Source organism: Cherax quadricarinatus, unplaced genomic scaffold (assembly GCF_038502225.1).
Source record: "Cherax quadricarinatus isolate ZL_2023a unplaced genomic scaffold, ASM3850222v1 Contig1008, whole genome shotgun sequence".
In the NCBI taxonomy this organism is placed as follows: domain Eukaryota; kingdom Metazoa; phylum Arthropoda; class Malacostraca; order Decapoda; family Parastacidae; genus Cherax; species Cherax quadricarinatus.
The window spans coordinates 4,725-18,086 of NW_027196034.1; the positions used below are offsets into that span (position 1 = coordinate 4,725).

Genomic DNA, 13,362 nt, shown 5'->3' on the forward strand with positions numbered 1-13,362 from the left:
TCGTCTTTTGGCCACTCTTCGGGCACTTCTAAGGCCCCTGTACCTCTTGCTGGTGCTGTTTCGTCACCTGCTTCAGGTGCTGGGGTTTTGACTAACTTTTTCGATTTGTCTAACCTCAAATCTCCTTTAACTATGCTTCTAGCCTCTCCCTCTAGGGTGCGGCGATTTTCAAATCTCCAGCCTGTCCCATGTCGGACCGACTCTGGTCCCACTTCTAAATGCCAACGACAATCTTCTGATGATGTTACTTTGTTACCTTCCCATTCTACTTGGAAAAGACCGACACATCATGCACTCCCTCTCCACACTCAGTTTCAGAACACACAGTGGACTAAATTCTTTACTTTAAGACCGACTTCTTCTACCTATCTTTCCAACCATAGTATTGGCAAAGCGCTCCTACACCACGTTGGTAGAGATATTTTCTTTCATGCTCTTAAGAGTGGTATGCACATCATCACAGTCCAGAATTCTACCCAAGCTCATGATCTTTCTCTTCTTTCGCATATCGATGCTATTCCTATCACTATCGAAAAACATCATTCCCTCAATTCTTGTAGTGGTACTGTTATTCTGCCCCATACCATAGTCCAACAGAATTTCCAGACATGTGGCAATGACATTCTCGAACAGCTGGAACTTCAAGATCTCCCAATTCTCAAGGTAGACACTTATGTTCTTCTTGCCTGCGGGTGAAGATGATACCCTTGCAATGTGGCTCGTTTAACTTTTAACAGCTGTGAACTCCCATCCTCTGTTTATGTAGGAGGACATCAGTTACAAGTTCGAAAGGTGATCCCTACACCGCAGCAGTGTAGGAATTGCTGGCGATTTGGCCACCCAGCAAAATATTGCAGATCTATAGCCGAATGCCCAGTCTGTTGACCATTCTAGTACATCTTGCAGTCGACCTCCCTCTTGCCTTAATTGTCATGAGGCTCACATTTCGTACTCTCGCCGTTGCCGGGTCTACTTAAATGAGCGGGAAATTCGTTACCTCAGAGAGGCAGAAGGTCTCCCTTATGCTATGGCAGTTTCTCATCTCCGCCTCCAAGGGAGACTACCCAATGTTTCTTATTCTCGTGTTTCAAAACGTCACCCCACTTCCGGGGTCCCATCTTCTGCAGCCTCCTCTGCGGTTGCCAGTCCCATGGTCACTCGTGTATCTAATTCTTTTGCTGTCCAGGGCTCAGACGTCCCTATTTCAACACCTCAGTCTGCTCTCACTTCTTCGTGTTCCCCCTCACAAACCCCGGTATCGACAAGACCTCGTAGGACACTTCCTCCCAATCATCCCTCTACTTCTCAGAAGTCTAAAAATCTCCTTTAACCCCTCCTTCCCTTCATTCACCTCCACATTTTACCTTCCCAGTCTCTGTACCTGGGTCTTCCCCTTTCACTGGCTCTGTTACAAGTGTGGAGGTTCATCCTCCTCCTCGTATAGTGCCTTCCTCCCATGTCCCCTCCAAAGTTTCTTCCTCTTCTGCCACCTCCCAGGTTTCTGCCTCTTCTGTCCCCTCCCACACTTCTCCAGCTCCCTCCACCCTTTCGCCCCCTCCTACCTTGGTACAGTCCATTACAGTTCCGATCTTTACTCAAACTCCTTCTTCTTCCATCTCCGATATTGTCTCCCATACGTCTCTGAACTCCGAAACACTTGAAGCAATTTCTGAATATATTGCAGAAATCAAACCATCAATGGACACTGATCCACTCTGTTCCTTCTCTTTCCTCTTCTCCATCTGCGCAACTCCTTTCTTCACAGCGCACCGTTCCTTCGCTGCTTGAACGTTTTCTGCTGCCACCACATGTGGACTTTTCTAACCCCTCTAGTCTGTAGGTACCCTTACCTGTGGATTTCAGGTATCTTTATCGTTGCCAATCATGGCCTGTTTACAGTGGAATATACGCGGCCTCAGGGGTAATCGGAGTGAGCTTCAGATGTTACTCTCCCAGTTTTCCCCTGTTGGTGTTTGCTTGCAGGAACCAAAATTACACTCTGCTGTAATCTATCCCATCTCAGGATATAATTTATTGTATTCTTCAGATCCTTTTCCTGATGGGACCTTTAATGAAAGTGCCCTTCTTCTACGCACTGATATTCCATACCATCAGCTATTTGTTCGTACTTCGCTGCATTACACAGCAGCCCGAATCCACTTGCATAGGTGGTATGCGCTCTGTTCTTTGTATCTCTCTCCTTCTCGGGCATTATCTATCCCGGATATTGCCTTTCTTGTTTTATCATTACCGCCACTGCTTCTGTTACTTGGCGATTTTAACGTCCATCATTTCCTCTGGGGGTCTCACTGTGATTCCCATGGCATTCAGTTAGAGGCTTTTCTTGCCACCCACCCCCTCCATGTTTTAAATACAGGTACTCGCACCCATTTTGATCCTTGGACTCATACTCTCTCTTGCATCGATCTCTCAGTCTGCTCTTCCTCTGCCGCATTAGACTTCACCTGGTCTGTTCTCCCGGATTTACATGACAGCAATCATTTCCCAATCATTCTTACTTCCCCTTCATATTCACCACCTCTTCGTAACCCATGCTGGCAATTTGATCAGGCAAATTGGAGCCTTTACTCACAACTAACTGTTTTTAGTGAGGTTCCTTCTTCGTCCTCCATTGATGAGCTTTTAAACCTCTTCTCGTCCTCCGTTTTAACCGCAGCTTTTCATTCTATTTCCCAAACTTTGGGCAGGCATTCTCAGAAATACATGCCTTGGTGGTCTCCTGCTTGTGCTCGTGCAGTATGTTTGAAACGCGCTGTATGGGGCAGGTACTGGTACAATAGAACAACGGAGAGACTTCTTGATTTTAAGCAGAAGCATGTGATCGCTCGATCACTTGCCGTGTCATCTGTGATGCTAAACGCACTTGCTGGTGAGATTATGTCTCCACCATCACCTCTGCTTCCTCTATGAGTGCAGTCTGGAAAAAAGCACGAACACTGAGTGGTAAATATTCTCCTGACCCGGCTCCTGTTCTGCGGGTTGCCGGTGATGATATAGCAAACCCACTAGATATTGCCAATGAAATTGGCATTCATCTGGTCTGTATTTCTCAGGGGCTTCATCTATGCCCCTCGTTTCTTTCTTCAAAGTCTGCCAGAGAGTTAGCACCCTTGGACTTTTCTTCTCTCAGAGAAGTACAGTATAATGTGCCTTTTACACTTCAGGAACTGGAGGCAACACTCTCAGCTTGCTGATCATCAGCAGCTGGGTCCGACGACATTCATATTAGTATGCTGCAACATTTACATCAGTTAGCCCTTGCCGTCGTATTACGCCTTTTCAATCTTATTTGGTCACAAGGAGTTCTTCCACAGCTGTGGAAAACTGCCATTGTTCTTCCTTTCCGCAAACCGAGTACTATGGGACATGAAGCCTCCCACTATCGTCCCATTGCTCTTACCAGTGCAGTTTGCAAAGTGATGGAACGCCTGGTAAATAGACGTTTAGTGTGGTATTTAGAGACACACAACAGTCACTCCACTCGTCAATATGGCTTTCGTAAGGGCCGTTCTACCATAGACCCCTTACTACGCTTGGAAACGTATGTTTGTAATGCCTTTGCGAATAACCACTCAGTTATTGCCATATTTTTTGACATTGAGAGGGCATATGACACAACTTGGAGGTATAATATTTTGGCCCAAGCCCACTCCTTAGGCCTCCGAGGCAATCTACCCTCCTTCCTTAAAAACTTTTTAACTGACAGACATTTCCGTGTTCGGGTTAATAATGTGCTCTCTCCGGACTTTATCCAAGCTGAAGGAGTCCCCCAGGGATGTGTTCTGAGCACAACACTTTTTCTCCTTGCTATAAATGATTTGGCCTCTAGTCTTCCATCCAATGTTTGGTCATCACTCCATGTTAATGACTTCGCTATTGCCTGTGCAGGCGCTGACTGTCACCTCATTACAGTTTCTCTCCAGCATGCTATTGACCGTGTTTCCAATTGGGCCACCACACATGGGTTTAAATTTTCCAGTACCAAAACTCACCAAATTACTTTCACTAGATGCTCTGTCATCTCCGATCATCCTTTGTACCTCTATGGCTCCCGTATCCCTGAACGTGCTACAGTGAGGTTTCTGGGCCTCCTCTTTGACCGTTGGTTATCCTGGAAACCTCACATTACCTCTCTGAAGGCAACTTGTCACAGCCGGCTGAACCTTCTTAAAACCCTTGCTCATCTTTCATGGGGAGCTGATCGTCGAACTCTCCTTCGCCTACATTCCACCCTCATTTTATCGAAACTTGATTATGGTGACCAGATCTATTCAGCGACCTCTCCTGCTACTCTCTCTAGCCTTAACCCCATTCATCACCAAGGATTATGTTTATGCCTTGGTGCTTTTCACTCTTCCCCTGTTAAGAGCCTCTGTGCAGAAGCAAACGTTCCATCCTTATCCGATCGCTGTGATGCCCATTGCCTTCGCTACTATGTACGCTTTCATGATCTCCGCAATCCTTCCATTTATACAATGGTCACCGATATTAGTAGACATTATTTGTTCGCCGCCCCTGTTTGCTCCGTCCCTTCTCTCTCTGCCTACATTCACTCTTGCCTTCTCTTCAATTACCACCTTTCTATGTTTATGTAGCATCTCACTTTTCCCTACCCCCTCTGGGAAGTTCCAGCTGTTCGAGTATGTTCTTTCTCACTCCCTTGCTTGAAAGCCCAACTGTCTACGGTAGCTTCCCGCTCTCTTTTTCTTGACCACTTTCACTCTCATTCTCATGCCATTGCAGTGTACACAGATGGCTCTAAGTCTTCTGACGGTGTAGGATTCGTAGCAGTGTTTCTGGACAGCATCGTACGAGGGCATTTACTATCTTCGGCTAGTATTTTTACTGCTGAATTGTATGCCATTCTTGCAGCGCTTATCCGTATTGCATCTATGCCTGTGTCATCATTTGTGGTTGTCTCAGACTCCCTTAGTGCTTTACAGGCTATACAGAAATGTGATACACCTCACTCCTTAATCCTCCGTATCCAACTTTGGCTAAGCCGCATCTCTACCAAGCATAAAGATATTGTTTTTTGTTGGGTCCCTGGTCATGTTGACGTACAGGGCAGTGAACAGGCAGACACTGCCGCGCGGTCAGCAGTACATGACCTACCAGTTTCATATAAAGGTGTTCCATTTGCGGGCTATTTTGCTGCAATAGCTACCCACCTTCACACCCGTTGGCAACAATGTTGGTCTACTCTGCTCGGCAACAAACTTCAATCTATTAAACCGAGTATAGGTTACTGGCCGTCTTCTTGTCACCAGTGTCGAGGTTGGGAGACTACTCTCTCCCATCTTTGCATTGGCCATACTCGTCTTACTCATGGATATCTCATGGAGAGGCGCCCTGCTCCTCTCTCTGAGAACTATCAGGTTCCATTATCGGTCAGCCACATTCTGTTAGACTGCCCACTTTATCAACGAGTCGTCATCGCTCTGCTGCTCTCTCTTTACCTTCTCTTCTCTCTGATGGACCAACCTTTCATCCGGACTCTCTCATTGACTTTTTGACAACAACTGACTTACTTCACAAACTCTGATGATACATTCAGCCCTTTCTACCTCAATCTCTTGTTACCCTCTACCCCCATACTATCCCCTGCCCCGCTGTTTTCTGTAACCTACTGATCATCCCTTTCCCCTTCTGCCGCCTAGTACCCTCCCTTCCTTCACTACCCTGAGGTGCTGTATAGCCCTTGTGGCTTAGCACTTCTTTTGGATTATAATAATAATAATAATAATAATAATAATAATAATAATAATAATAATAATAATTTGAAGAAAGGTTAAGAGAAATCGGCCTGACCACACTTAAGGACAGGAGGGTTAGGAGAGACATGATAATGACATACAAAATACTGATAAATTAGATACATGTGCAACACTTGGGTATCTTTAATGAGGAAACATTTCGCCACACAGTGGCTTCATCAGTCCATACAAAGGAGAATCGTGAAGAACAGGAGTTTGAGGTAATCAGTCCCTCAGCCTTGAGTTGATGTAGTTAATCCATCAATCTTGAAAAGAATACAGTGTATGTGCAGAGAAGTGGCTTATATACTGTAGGCAGGAGAGGTGCAGCAGTCGTAGGTGGTGACACATTTGTCCAGTGTGGAAGTAGGTCGTGCCCAAGGGTTAGGCAAGTGAAGAATTCCAAAGTCCGACACAGCAGCATCTTGGCATTTTAATACAGTGAATTCTTCGCTTGCCTAACCCTTGGGCACGACCTATTTCCACATTGGATAAATGTGACACCACCTACGACTGCTGCACCTCTCCTGCCTACAGTATATAAGCCACTTCTCCGCACATATGCTGTATTCTTTTCAAGATTGATGGACTAACTACATCAACTCTAGGTTGTTTACCTGGAGTTTACCTGGAGAGAGTTTCGGGGGTCAACGCCCCTGCGGCCCGGTCTGTGACCAGGCCTCCTGGTGGATCAGCGCCTGATCAACCAGGCTGTTGCTGCTGGCTGCACGGAAACCAACGTACGAGCCACAGCCCGGCTGATCAGGAACTGACTTTAGGTGCTTGTCCAGTGCCAGCTTGAAGACTGCCAGGGGTCTGTTGGTAATCCCCCTTATGTGTGCTGGGAGGCAGTTGAACAGTCTCGGGCCCCTGACACTTATTGTATGGTCTCTTAACGTGCTAGTGACACCCCTGCTTTTCATTGGGGGGATTGTGCATCGTCTGCCAAGTCTTTTGCTTTCGTAGTGAGTGATTTTCGTGTGCAAGTTCGGTACTAGTCCCTCTAGGATTTTCCAGGTGTATATAATCATGTATCTCTCCCTCCTGCGTTCCAGGGAATACAGGTTTAGAAACCTCAAGCGCTCCCAGTAATTGAGGTGTTTTATCTCCGTTATGCGCGCCGTGAAAGTTCGCTGTACATTTTCTAGGTCGGCAATTTCACCTGCCTTGAAAGGTGCTGTTAGAGTGCAGCAATATTCCAGCCTAGATAGAACAAGTGACCTGAAGAGTGTCATCATGGGCTTGGCCTCCCTAGTTTTGAAGGTTCTCATTATCCATCCTGTCATTTTTCTAGCAGATGCGATTGATACAATGTTATGGTCCTTGAAGGTGAGATCCTCCGACATAATCACTCCCAGGTCTTTGACGTTGGTGTTTCGCTCTATTTCGTGGCCAGAATTTGTTTTGTACTCTGATGAAGATTTAATTTCCTCATGTTTACCATATCTGAGTAATTGAAATTTCTCATCGTTGAACTTCATATTGTTTTCTGCAGCCCACTGAAAGATTTGGTTGATGTCCGCCTGGAGCCTTGCAGTGTCTGCAATGGAAGACACTGTCATGCAGATTCGGGTGTCATCTGCAAAGGAAGACACGGTGCTGTGGCTGACATCCTTGTCTATGTCGGATATGAGGATGAGGAACAAGATGGGAGCTAGTACTGTGCCTTGTGGAACAGAGCTTTTCACCGTAGCTGCCTCGGACTTTACTCTGTTGACGACTACTCTCTGTGTTCTGTTAGTGAGGAAATTATAGATCCATCGACCGACTTTTCCTGTTATTCCTTTAGCGCGCATTTTGTGCGCTATTACGCCATGGTCACACTTGTCGAAGGCTTTTGCAAAGTCTGTATATATTACATCTGCATTCTTTTTGTCTTCTAGTGCATTTAGGACCTTGTCGTAGTGATCCAGTAGCTGAGACAGACAGGAGCGACCTGTTCTAAACCCATGTTGCCCTGGGTTGTGTAACTGATGGGTTTCTAGATGGGTGGTGATCTTGCTTCTTAGGACCCTTTCAAAGATTTTTATGATATGGGATGTTAGTGCTATTGGTCTGTAGTTCTTTGCTGTTGCTTTACTGCCCCCTTTGTGGAGTGGGGCTATGTCTGTTGTTTTTAGTAACTGAGGGACGACCCCCGTGTCCATGCTCCCTCTCCATAGGATGGAAAAGGCTCGTGATAGGGGCTTCTTGCAGTTCTTGATGAACACAGAGTTCCATGAGTCTGGCCCAAGGGCAGAGTGCATGGGCATGTCATTTATCGCCTGTTCGAAGTCATTTGGCGTCAGGATAACATCGGATAGGCTTGTGTTAATCAAATTTTGTGGCTCTCTCATAAAAAATTCATTTTGATCTTCGACTCTCAGTCTGGTTAGCGGCTTGCTAAAAACTGAATCATATTGGGACTTGAGTAGCTCACTCATTTCCTTGCTGTCATCTGTGTAGGACCCATCTTGTTTAAGTAGGGGCCCAATACTGGGCGTTGTTCTCGATTTTGATTTGGCATAGGAGAAGAAATACTTTGGGTTTCTTTCGATTTCATTTATAGCTTTTAGTTCTTCCCGCGATTCCTGACTCCTAAAGGATTCTTTTAGCTTAAGTTCGATGCTTGCTATTTCTCTGACCAGTGTCTCCCTGCGCATTTCAGATATATTGACCTCTTTTAGCCGCTCTGTTATTCTTTTCCGTCGCCTGTAAAGGGAGCGCCTGTCTCTTTCTATTTTACATCTACTCCTCCTTTTTCTTAGAGGAATAAGCCTTGTGCATACATCGAGTGCCACCGAGTTAATCTGTTCTAGGCATAAGTTTGGGTCTGTGTTGCTTAGTATATCTTCCCAGCTTATATCGGTTAGGACTTGGTTTACTTGGTCCCACTTTATGTTTTTGTTATTGAAGTTGAATTTGGTGAATGCTCCCTCGTGACTAGTCTCATTTTGTCGGTCTGGGGCTCCTCGCATACATGTCTGAACCTCAATTATGTTGTGATCTGAGTATATTGTTTTTGATATGGTGACATTTCTTATCAGATCATCATTGTTAGTGAATATGAGGTCTAGTGTATTCTCCAGTCTAGTAGGCTCTATTATTTGCTGGTTTAAATTGAATTTTGTGCAGAGATTTAAAAGCTCGTGTGAGTGTGAGTTTTCATCAGAGCTGCCTCCTGGTGTTATTACTGCAACAATATTATTTGCTATATTCCTCCATTTTAGGTGCCTTAAGTTGAAATCCCCCAGGAGCAAGATGTTGGGTGCAGGAGCTGGAAGATTTTCCAGACAGTGGTCAATTTTTAACAGCTGTTCCTGGAATTGCTGGGATGTTGCATCCGGAGGCTTGTAGACTACCACAATGACTAGGTTTTGGTTCTCGACCTTTACTGCTAAAACTTCCACTACATCATTTGAGGCATTAAGCAGTTCTGTGCAAACAAGTGACTCTGCAATGTACAGGCCAACCCCCCCCTTTTGCCTGTTCACTCTGTCACATCTGTATAGGTTGTAACCTGGGATCCATATTTCATTGTCCAAGTGATCCTTTATGTGGGTCTCAGTGAAAGCCGCGAACATTGCCTTTGCCTCTGCAAGCAGTCCACGGATGAAAGGTATTTTGTTGTTTGTTGCTGGCTTTAGACCCTGTATATTTGGAAAGAAGAATGTTATCGGACTGGTGGTATTGTTGGTACTGGGGGGGGATTTTTTTTCCGGCATTAGTATCTGTATCTGTTGGTTTGGAGTGGAGGCCATCGACTGTGGTTCCACTCCAGGAATGACTGGATTTGGTGTACGATTTCTGCCATTTCCTGCCAGTTTTTTTTTCCTTCCTGGCACTAAAAAACCTCTCCCTCTTGAGTGGCTGTGGCTACCTAGGTTTTCCCATGGCCTGGATGTTTTGTATCTTTTTGTCCCCTTTAGATGGTATGCCTGGCAATTTAAGTTGAGGGACTGATTACCTCAAACTACTCCTGTTCTTCACCATTCTCCTTTGTATGGAGTGATGAAGCCACTGTGTGGCGAAACGTTTCCTCGCTACCATACTCTGAAAACTTGCCCCATTTCTCCTGTTGTTGCTCTTGCAACATATAAATATATATATATATATATATATATATATATATATATATATATATATATATATATATATACACACTGAGTTTCTTTTAATTAATCTCTGATATAGAAATTCAAATTTCCTTGTCTGACTGTGAAAAGTTAGATGGAATCTTAATGATAATAGTGTAGCTGATACACTTTAAACACCATTAATATTACCAGAAATATTAATAAGAGAAGTGTGTATAGAAAACTATTGAAGGAAGGAAAAAGTATCAATACTGATGAAAACTGATTGAAAACTATAGGTATAGGAGAAATAGCAATACTGATAGTATAGAAATACTTATAGGACATTTATAAAAATTTTGTTTGTATAAGACAGCCTTTATAATAATAATAATATCTTCAATATTTCCAGAAAGTGTCACTGCTGATAATAATGTGAGATAAGAGCAGACTTACCCCAGAAGTAAGATTGGTGAGGCAGGTGATGGTTGTATTATCACAAGCTGGAAAATATAAGTTCAGGTTAGGTAAGATTTGTCAGGAAACAGGACAAGTATTTCCTGAGGCTGAACTTAGTCATGTGATGACCAGCCACTGACCCAGCTCTTCCACTCACTTACCTCTCCACACTTTTCAAAATTAAGGTTTTAATTATAACTATTTATATATATATATATATATATATATATATATATATATATATATATATATATATATATATATATATATATATATATATATATATATATATATATACGCTTAACAATTAGAAAACAGGTGAAATTATTTATAAAAATTGGGTCTACGTCCACAGCAGGACTCGAACCTGCTAACTCTCTATCAGAGTCCACTGTATTTTACCACGAGACTAGACCAGCGATAAGTATGGGCGCTTAGCCGTAGCTAAGCGATGTTTCCCCATACCCCCGGACACCATACCCCCGGGCACCATACCCCCGGGCACCATACCCCCGGGCACCATACCCCCGGGCACCATACCCCCGGGAACAATACCCCCCGGACACCATACCCCCGGGCACCATACCCCGGGGAACCATACCTCCTGACACCATACCCCGGGAAACCTTCCCCCGGTCACCCTACCCCCGGGAAACATACCCCCGGGCACCATACCCCCGGACACCATACCCTCAGACACCATACCCCCGGGCACCATACCCCCGGACACCATACCCCCGGGCACCAGACCCACGGACACCATACCCCCGGGCACCATACCCCCAGACACCATACCTCCGGACACCATACCCCCGGGCACCATACCCCCTGGCACCATACCCCCGGACACCATACCCCCAGATACCATAACCCGGGCACCATACCCCCGGACACCATACCCCCGGGCACCATACCCTCGGGCACCATACCCCCGGGCACCATACCCCCGGCCACCATACCCCCGGGCACCATACCCCCGGGCACCAAGCTCGTTTTGAAAGTTATTTCATCGAATCCTGGTAAAGTACTGAACTCTGATGCAGAGTTAGCAGGTTCGAGTCCTGCTGTGCACGTAGAGCCAATGTTTTATATATATATATATATATATATATATATATATATATATATATATATATATATATATATATATATATATATATATATATATTTCTATTAAATATACAAGAATACATTAACACTTGCCAAAGAAAATTTTTAAATTTTATTTTCTTCAATAATTCCTTGATTTTATCAATAAAATTATAATAGTTAAAATAATAATAATAATAACAATAATAATAATAATCATAATTATTATTATTAGTATTATTATTATTATTATTATTATTATTATTATTATTATTATTATTATTATTATTAGTTATCACTGACAGTGGAAGGTTGCCAGATATTTTTCTTCCTTCGGTTTATCTGTTTTTTATTACTCATAACTCGAGAACGATTCATCCAATCGGCTTCAAATTTTCAACAACTCTGTATAGTAACGAGAATCAAATTCGTGGAACAATTAGCATTTTCACGAGTCCCATGAAGTTTGTTCATGGGGCTCGTGAAAATGGGTAACTTCAAGTAATGGCTGATACATTTTAGGGTCAGGATAATACCTTATAAATTTAGTTTACATGCTGGCATATTTGTTTATGTAAAATATTAAAAAAACTGGGAATCGTTGAAGTCCATACCATAACTGGAGAATGACTCACCTGATCGGCTTCAAATTTTGACAACTGGTGAGGATTCCTAAACACAAGACTCACACTGCCATTAATTACCATGAGTTCCAAATTTGAAATTTTGCTGAAATAGTTAAAAATCAGTTACTGGGAAATGCTTTTTCTGATAGGCTTCAAACTTATACCGTGTGACTCACTTTCAGTTGTATAGTGTGGAAAATTTTGCACTTTTTCCGAAATTATAGGTTAAAAATTTAAAATATAAAGAAAAAAAATGGTGCTGATTTGACTCTTAAAATATCTGCGTTTGAAGGAAAGTGGAGAGACGATGTGAGGCAGTTTATTACCTTTGTTACTTGTGATGATTGTGACCACATCTACCTGCAGTTTATTACCTTTGTTACTTGTGATGATTGTGACCACATCTACCTGCAGTTTATTACCTTTGTTACTTGTGATGATTGTGACCACATCTACCTGCAGTTTATTACCTTTGTTACTTGTGATGATTGTGACCACATCTACCTGCAGTTTATTACCTTTGTTACTTGTGATGATTGTGACCACATCTACCTGCAGTTTATTACCTTTGTTACTTGTGATGATTGTGACCACATCTACCTGCAGTTTATTACCTTTGTTACTTGTGATGATTGTGACCACATCTACCTGCAGTTTATTACCTTTGTTACTTGTGATGATTGTGACCACATCTACCTGCAGTTTATTACCTTTGTTACTTGTGATGATTGTGACCACATCTACCTGCAGTTTATTACCTTTGTTACTTGTGATGATTGTGACCACATCTACCTGCAGTTTATTCCTCTTCAAGGGGGGTTACTTGGCGTGGTGAAGAGGCTCTTGGTCTGAGGAATTAGACCTGTCGGTCTCCTTCCTCAGACCGAACCTAATTACCCCCAATCCCCCGTTCCCTATCCCATCCTCCCCATCCTCCCCTTTCTCCTTTCCTCCTCCTCCTCCCCACCCCTCCCTTTTGCCCTTCCTTTTTGGCCTTCGGTTTTTTTTTCCCACAGGCACGCTAGTTCCTAGGTAGGGGAAAGGGTACCGGGGTCCATTCCATTCCGTTGAGGTTCTTGGCGGTGGCATAGTTTGCCGTGGAATCTGGATTGCCTGGGGACGTCCCGATCCCTCTCTGGTATCCCGGAGGGTGGCTTTGGGTGTCTCTCGGGCGACGGGTGTATCTCTGGAAGCCACCTTTCAGATTCCGGGGGTGGTGGCCGAAGGAGGTATGCTTTGTGGTGGATTTCCGGCCGCCCTCTCTTTTGTCCACCGAGGTAGCTCGGCAGATATGAGGTTGCTATCCCGGATTGCCGGTTTACTGGCATGATGGGTAGGGTATGGCATGGGTTACAT

At 44.0% G+C, this 13,362-nt stretch overlaps 1 long non-coding RNA gene across 1 annotated transcript in view; it reads right to left on the bottom strand.

Annotated features, from left to right (window-relative positions):
* Positions 1-10,286: 10,286 nt before the first annotated feature.
* Positions 10,287-13,362, bottom strand: part of LOC138851564 (uncharacterized) — an 86,570-nt gene continuing 83,494 nt past the window's right edge. Inside the window, exon 4 of the long non-coding RNA XR_011391278.1 lies at positions 10,287-10,335. This is a non-coding gene — a long non-coding RNA (uncharacterized lncRNA). The remainder of the gene's footprint in view (positions 10,336-13,362) is intronic.